We start from the raw sequence: 7901 nt of genomic DNA, 5'->3' as shown, positions 1-7901 counted from the left end.
TAGGCTCTTGTAAGCTCTATGCATAAAGATTGCAAGCTCTATGCATATCCTTCTTGCAAGCTTATGCATAGAGATTGCAAGCTCTATGCATATCCTTCTTGTAAGCTTTATGCATAAGAATCTATGCATAGAGCTTTAAGCATAAGGCTCTATGTGTAAGGATGTAGATCTTTATGCATAGGTTTCTATGTGTAGGGCTCTATGTATAGAGCTCTATGCATAGGCTTCTATGCAGAGCTTTATGCATAAAACCTTTATGAATATCTATTTATGAATGTTTTATGCTTCAAGAAATTTACTCTTGCATGTATTTGGGTTGGGTTGTATGTATAGGCAATGTCGATCGACCCATGGCACGACCCAGATATCGTAAATCTATTCAATATCATCAATGAACGATATGGGCAGCATGCTTGAACATAGTTCGGGCATGCTTGAACATAGTACTTAGACATAGGTATGGTTTAACAAAAACTTTTCACATACATAAAGTTTACCCTTTATGCATCTTGTAAGCCTTATCGTTTAATCTTACATGCATGCCAACTTACCATCACACAAATCGACTCCATATGGACAATCTCTGGGCAATCGACTCCATATGGACAATCTCTAGGCAATCTACCCCATATGGCCACTCGTGTCTCCATGGGGGCAGTCCACTCCTTTGATAGGTGTAGGTCCGAGTGGCATAGGTCCAAGTGGTGCAGGCCCATCTGCTAAGTCACCCTCCTCCATCCACTTCGCATCCATCGGTGAATAGTTCTTTAAACTTCACAAGATACTTAAGGGGGGGAGCAGGTTGTTTTGTCTTTGGCAAAAGCAGCACTAGGTTTCTCGAGCCATCTCCCCAACAGGGGGGTCTTCATCCACTCATTTTGAGCCACCTCTATGAGGAGACCCATCCCACCACATTTGATCCATGCACCCTACCATACAATGTGGATGTTGATGGTGCCCTCATCATGAATGCACAAGGGAAGCAAGTCATGAACTGCATGCATCACTTGCTAACCCGGAGTTCACGAAATCCTTTAAAAAGTGGAAAGCACAAGATGAGTTCTCAAAGCAATATGTCATTGATGAGCTCAAGGCGGAGTTCGCCATTCTAAATGTGGGCCTTTGCTTCTCGGAGGAGTGGATGAAGTGAAGGATTAATATTTTTCTCTCTAATAGGAGAGCAAACATCAAGAGAGTGGCAAAGAACAATTTGAAAAAAGCCTAACGTTTGCTCACAGGAGGAGTGGAGGCATGCACAACGCTTCATGAGAAAGCACCCACGTGCTTTTTAAAAACAAGCGACGACTATGGAGGTGAGGGGCTTCACACTTTAGCTCAGTAGGAAAGTCCTCCTTCATTGCTCATTTCGTAAGTATCTATTTTACTAATTGTTTTCTTCTCCTCTTTCATTTTGTTTTGTACTGTATTATTTCCTTTAACTAATTGTATATTTTCTTAATTGTTTTTTCTAGAGGGAGGTTGTTGGGCATGACCCAACAAAAGAGGAGTACGATTATGGATATAGAGCCCCCGTCCGTAATTATAGGCGTGGATGCGTACGCTTGAATGAGTTTATTTTGGGGACTCAAGAAGACGAGGTAAGTAGTGAAACAAGCCTTCTCTTATCTATATCTAATTGTCTTTTATTATTTTATACTTACCTTGCTCTTCTTTACTATGTAGGATGAAGGGAAAGAGGAAGAGAAAGATCCAGACTCTTGATTGGGCATAAATCTGCAAATGAATTTGATTGGTCATAAATGTGCAAAAGTGAATTTGATCCAGGTGGGGTGGTCAAATTAAGGTACATCTATAACCTTTTAGAACTACTATGTAATGTTATTTCTCATTCGTTCCATAGCATGGAATCTATAGTCGAGGGGCATGACGAAGCACTAGTGTCCCATAACATTTAATTGATGAAACTAGCCTATAGGCGTGCTTTTAAAGAGTTACTTCCATGTGAATTGGATGTGGTCCACTGGTGGGAAAAAATGTATTAAATCATTAAAAACAAGTCTGAAAAAGTAGTGGCAAGTGTGTAAAAGAAATGGCAGACAAGTTTGAATTATGCAAATTTGAGTAGGAGATGTTATGCCCCAAATACCATCTCATGACCACAAGTAAAAAAATGTTTGGTGACAATACCACTATCCCATCATCTTATCACTTGAGTATATTTCCCTTACCCAACTACTTTGACATATCACAATCCAAGAAGAAACCTCCATTGATACACGATGCTTAATAGTAAGTAGCTTACTGAGATGAGTATGTTGAACAGACACATTAGCAAGTTGCTTATCCCTCTATCCTATTTACCTATCCTATTTTTCTCCAACGTGTAAGAGGTCCACAGAAAGGAAAAAGAAAACAACTTGGCAAGGTCCCCATCCTTTTGGTCTTATTTATTTTTTTACCTCATGGTCATATCTATAAAGAATTGTGCATTTAAACATTCAATTAGAATGAAAAGGCCGTCACTTTTTGGATGTGCTTGAATTGATCTCACCAAGCTTTGATATAGTGATGCCTCATAAGTGAATCACTTTTTTTTCTTTTGTATTGAATTCAAGTCACCAAGCTTTGATAATCATGCCTCATAAGTCCATCACCATCACTTTCGTCAATGTTAAACATGCTTTGAGAATTGAATGGACCAAGAACTTCATGGGTTTAAATTATATTAAAGGCTTGTAAGAAATTTATAGATCTCATTTATAACCCTCCCTTTTGACTTTTTGTACTAGCAAATAATTAGTAATTTTGTATGACGTAAATCTAAATTGACATGTGAGGCTAGAAAAATGCAATTTAAGATATGCTAAATTAACATTGTGTGGAAAAGTTGAAAGACATACATAAGGAAAATCCATGTTTTATAAAGTTCCTAACTTGTTACAAGGAATACATGTTCATGATCATCAATAATAAGGTTGAAAAGAACAAAAACAACTACTCATACACACAAAAACTCCTACTCCCACACAAAAACAGCTAGGAGAGCTATATCTTGACACAATTATATTACATGACACAAGGAGAAGAAAAAGTAATTCTTATTATACAATGCTCCTTGTAGGAGATCATAAGCGAGAAATAGTCTAGCTTTTATTTTTGTTGAAAATATCCTAAAATACATGAGAATCAACCACATAATATCTTATTTATCCAACAATCCCCTTCTTAAACTATAAATGCAATAAATGCAAATTACATTAGGATTTTGATGGAATCCACACAACTACTTGAAAAGTGCTTCTAGACATGAGAACACCCCACCTCAACCCTAGGAAGGTAATACAAATAGGAATACCCTTCCCTATCCAAGAAAATACATTGACTCTTACAAGCATGCGATAACATCATGCCATATGAATTGAGATGTGAGGTAATGTCCAATAAAATGTGATGACCAAGTCCATCAATTTCCGCATATTAAAGTAAAACCTTTCACCACCAAATGTCAAGAAACAAACTTCTGCTATAGGTTTTGATGCCTGTGTTATCAAGACCAATGATACTACTGCTAGAGATGCAACAACGTGCTTGCCTAGAGTCCAAGTTTTCTCACATTTTAAGTGGGATTTTGAAAGGTCCCGTCTTAGCTAGGCCAAGGGGATCCTTCTAATAGGTGGTTGAGTCCCCTGGTCTCTACTTAACAACACCTTGATCTCTTGAAAACACAAAGATATGAGAAAATGAAGGAACCTAACTCCATTCCACAAGGGAAACGTAGGAATTCCAATAGAAATTTATTCCTTTGATCGATTGTGCCCTTGAGTGTTCACACGCTGATGAAAGACATACAGGAGGCTTGAGCCCCAAATGCTTGCTTGTTACATGAGCTCACGGGGAGAGGAATGAACAGAGACACAACTCTCTCTCCAATACCATGAACAATCCCAAGGATAAGGTTAAGGGATCACTCACACATAGAGTGCTCTCACCATTCCACATGCAAGGAACCCAAGAAAGAATGATTACACTCTCCTCATCTTGCAAACCCTCAAGCACACAAACCTCCCTCTTGCAACATAACCTCACACATTCTCACTAGCTATATGGCAAGAAGAAGGTATAAGGTATCTTTCACCCTTGCAACACACACTCTCTCTCACACAAGAACTAACAAGAGGGCAAGGGGAACAAGAAGAGACTTTGCATAAGAGCAAGCTCAGAGTCTCACTCAAGGACAAGACATAAGAGTGGATTTAAAATCTAGGGTAGAGGGGAATGAGCTCTCCCTCACCCATGCTTTTATTATATAGCCAAAACAAGGCTATCCATATGCCACATGGCAAGCATAGGAGAGTAACACAAAATACAACTAATGAGATGTGGGAAAGCCCATCATCGCCATTACCTAAGGCAAATACCTTGGGTTAGGTGCATTGAATAATACAATGTGTGCAATGTGTAGCACCAAATAATAAAGCATACAATGTGTGTAATGTGCATGTACACCAAGAGTGCTCAATGAAGCTCAATGTGAGCCTAGGTGTTAACCCTAAGGGTTAACATTCACCCACCTCTTTTGATGCACATCCGGTCCTACAGGATGTGGAAAATGATGTCTAAGGTGGACGTACAAGGGGGAAAGTACCAAAAAGAGATAAAATGATGAAGCATAATAGGCCGAAAAAGAAATCACAAAAACCTAGATCCCCTCGTTAAAAAAATCATAGTGTATAAGATTGTTGAAATGGAGGACGTGTTTTTCTCTTTCCTTCTTTTTTTTGGAAAAATGGTTTAAAGGGTTAGGTAGGGGTCCTTCTCCCCCCTAGCCTTTTTTTTAAAAACATGAATCCACACCCCACACCTCTAGGGGGGTTAGGTGGATGAGAAAGTGAGTGGAGAAGGGGTGAATAAGGGTGAGGTGGGGCATAGTGAGGATTTTTATATTATTTTTATAATAGAGAGCTATGGAGGCGGGGCATGTCTATGGTGTTGGCGCCCGTGCCCCAGGGACGGCTGGCACATGCTGCTCTGCACCCAAGTGGCCATAGACTCCCACCAATATCTCCAGCGCTTCTACGACATGCACCCAACACGGTGTTGTTAGCTACGTTGGTGCCCACAGTCTCTTTGCTATGTGTCTCCTTGTTGTACTCTACTGTTTTCACCAGTCTAGGTGCGTCACATGCATTACATCTTCTCGCCTCTTTCACTTGTACATCATGGTGATATATTAAGTGATCTATTATGAGGGACATCAAAAGAGTTGGTAGCAACAAAGCTCCTTTCCAGAGCAACACCTTTCTCTTTCTTGAGCACATAAATGCATCATGATTACTGCATGTGATTGTCATTGATTGAACAAAGCTGAAAATGATTACCAATATTATTCATTATACCTTAGCTTTATTGATTCTCGGCACTTTTATTGATTGCTACCTTTGTTGCATTTGCCAAGTGTTCAAGGAGAGTTTTGTTTGTTGTCAATGTTGCTTCTTTGGCGAACATGTCCTAGCAATGGAACCAATGTGTAGCCTTTTTGTACTCTTGGGTGTTTGCAAGCTGATGGAAGATGTATAGGAGGCTTGAGCCACAAGTTATTGCCTCTCACACAAGCTCTCAGGGAGAGGAATGAAGAGAAAGTGAGGGTTGAAGAAAACCTGTACACTACCTAACACCCTAATCAATGAAATAAACAAATGAATAAGCAAACACACATAGCAATCTATCAAGGCTTACACACACAGCTATACACATTCCTTGACACAACCTTCTCTCCAACACCATGAACAATTCCAAGGATAAGTTTATGGGCTCACTCACACATAGAGTACTCTTATCATTCCACATGCAAGGAACCCAATCAAGAATGGTTACACTCTCCCAATCTACCTCCAAGCAAGATGCAAACCCTCAAGAACATAAAACTTCCTCTTGCAACACAAGCTCATACCTTCTCACTAGCTACATGGCAAGAAGAAGGGATAAGAGTCTTTCACCCTTGCAACACACTCTCTCTCTCACACAAGAACTAACAAGAGGGCAAGGGGAACAAGAGGAGACTTTGCACAGGAGTAAGTTCACACTCTCACACTCAATGACAAGACACAAGAGTGGATTCAACTCTAGGGTAGAGGGGAATGAGCTCTCCCTCACCCATGCTCTTATTATTATATAGCAAAAACAAGGCTATCCATATGCAACATGGAAAGCATAGGAGAGTCACACAAAATACAACTAATGAGGTGTGGGAAAGTCCATCATCCCCACCATTACCTAAGGTAAATACCTTAGGTTATGTGGCACAAAATAAATCATACAATGTGTGCAACGTGCATGTACACCTATCTATATTAGATGTCAAGTGGTTCAAGGTGGTATGTCGAGGTCCGCATGCAATCATAAAAAGACATCTAAGTGGGCTATGCTCTCGAGTTTAGGGGATTGTCCACCAAGAGTTTTGTAGCTAAAAACATGGCTACTTTATGACTAGGCCATGTGCATAATCGTGTTTATCACCATCTCGGGAGGTTATAATAAAAATATGTAAGTATACCACATGAATTCAAATGAAGAGGTTTCTTAATTCAAAATCTTAAGGTAAATTTACAGAAGTACATTTAGAGAACACCTTTTTTGAATCAATTTTGAAAAAAAGAACGTTTAAGTCCATTAAGAAGAAGGGGTCATTTTATTCATGAAAAAATCATAGGTAAGGGTTTTTTTAATACCCCTTGAACGCACGTGATATATAGGGTTTCTTAGTACTGCACCCTCCGAGATCATCATGTTTATAACAGCATGTATAATCGTGTTCGTACTATGAGATGACAACCACTTCTCCCACTCCCTTCTCTCTCTAAATTACACAGTTAAGTTTCATGGGGCTAGGCATCCCATTCTCTTGCCGTGTATGTGTATGTGTATACGTATACGTACGTATATATATATTTATCTTTTTGTTTATATTCAAGGTAAATTATGAACAAAGAAAAACCTCATACTTTAAGAGATGATTGACTTTCAAATAAAGTGTAACTGTCTAATGCTAGGTTGCATCATATCAATCAAATTATTTAAACTTTCTAATCTATACAAAATAATTGGTGAGTTTTATAAGTATTTTTTTTATAAGAAAGCATTTTTCATAGATAAAAATTTAGGTATGAAAGAATTTTCATATGATTTTTTTGCATTTTTTATCAAAGCAAAATGATTTTATTACATTTTCTTTAAAAATGTATTAAAATTAATTTATAAAAATAATTTTAAATATAAAATTTATTTAGAAAATTTTTGCATGAAAGTTTCATATAAAATCATTCGTACAAATTGTATGGTCAATAAAATGCTGGCGTGTAATCGAATAATTTTTGAATTGTTCAAAATATTCAAATAATCAGAATTTCATATTTGTATAAATGCAGGTTAGGTTGTTTAATGCAAAAAATACACGTGGAAGGATAGAGAATAAGGTACCCATAATAGTTGTGGTTAAATCATGTTTAGAGATCATGTGCCCTTGCCAAAGGGCTACCCCTAATGTTAGGGTGTTCCACCTCAAGGGTTCGGTTACCCCTACCATTATGGTCAAGAGTTATGCCTAAAACTAAAGGATTGGCCCTAGTGCCCTTAGCACTCATGAAAAAGCACGGAGCTAAGCTATTTTCATGGAGGGAGCGACTTATTCACAATAAGAAAGAACCATTAAGATCAAAATAATAGTAAACACACTCACTGCACTAGATCAAATCAAGTTGGCTGAAATAACTTCGACTAAAATAAATTCCCATCGGTGTCTCACATTATCATGCATAAGAACCAAAAGTCATGAAGCTAAGCTATATTCAAGGAGGGGGTGACCTATTCTTCTTCTTCTTTTTGAGAAGGACATAGATTTATTTATATGTAATAGCCTTTATTTATATACTAATGCATTGCCT

The 7901-nt window shown here is 38.2% G+C and overlaps 1 protein-coding gene across 1 annotated transcript in view; it reads right to left on the bottom strand.

The window, feature by feature from the left end:
- Nucleotides 1-7722: 7722 nt before the first annotated feature.
- Nucleotides 7723-7901, bottom strand: part of LOC147604155 (E3 ubiquitin-protein ligase At1g63170-like) — a 1873-nt gene continuing 1694 nt past the window's right edge. Inside the window, exon 4 of the mRNA XM_086795578.1 lies at nt 7723-7901. This exon is cut by the window's right edge and continues 224 nt beyond it. The gene's annotated coding sequence lies outside the window, so the exon portion shown is untranslated.

This window comes from Cibotium barometz, chromosome 62 (assembly GCF_041138505.1).
Source record: "Cibotium barometz isolate CiBa-2024 chromosome 62, ASM4113850v1, whole genome shotgun sequence".
NCBI classification, from domain to species: domain Eukaryota; kingdom Viridiplantae; phylum Streptophyta; class Polypodiopsida; order Cyatheales; family Cibotiaceae; genus Cibotium; species Cibotium barometz.
The sequence above is the reverse complement of the archived record's forward strand: the minus strand, read 5'-3'. Positions and strand labels throughout refer to the sequence as shown.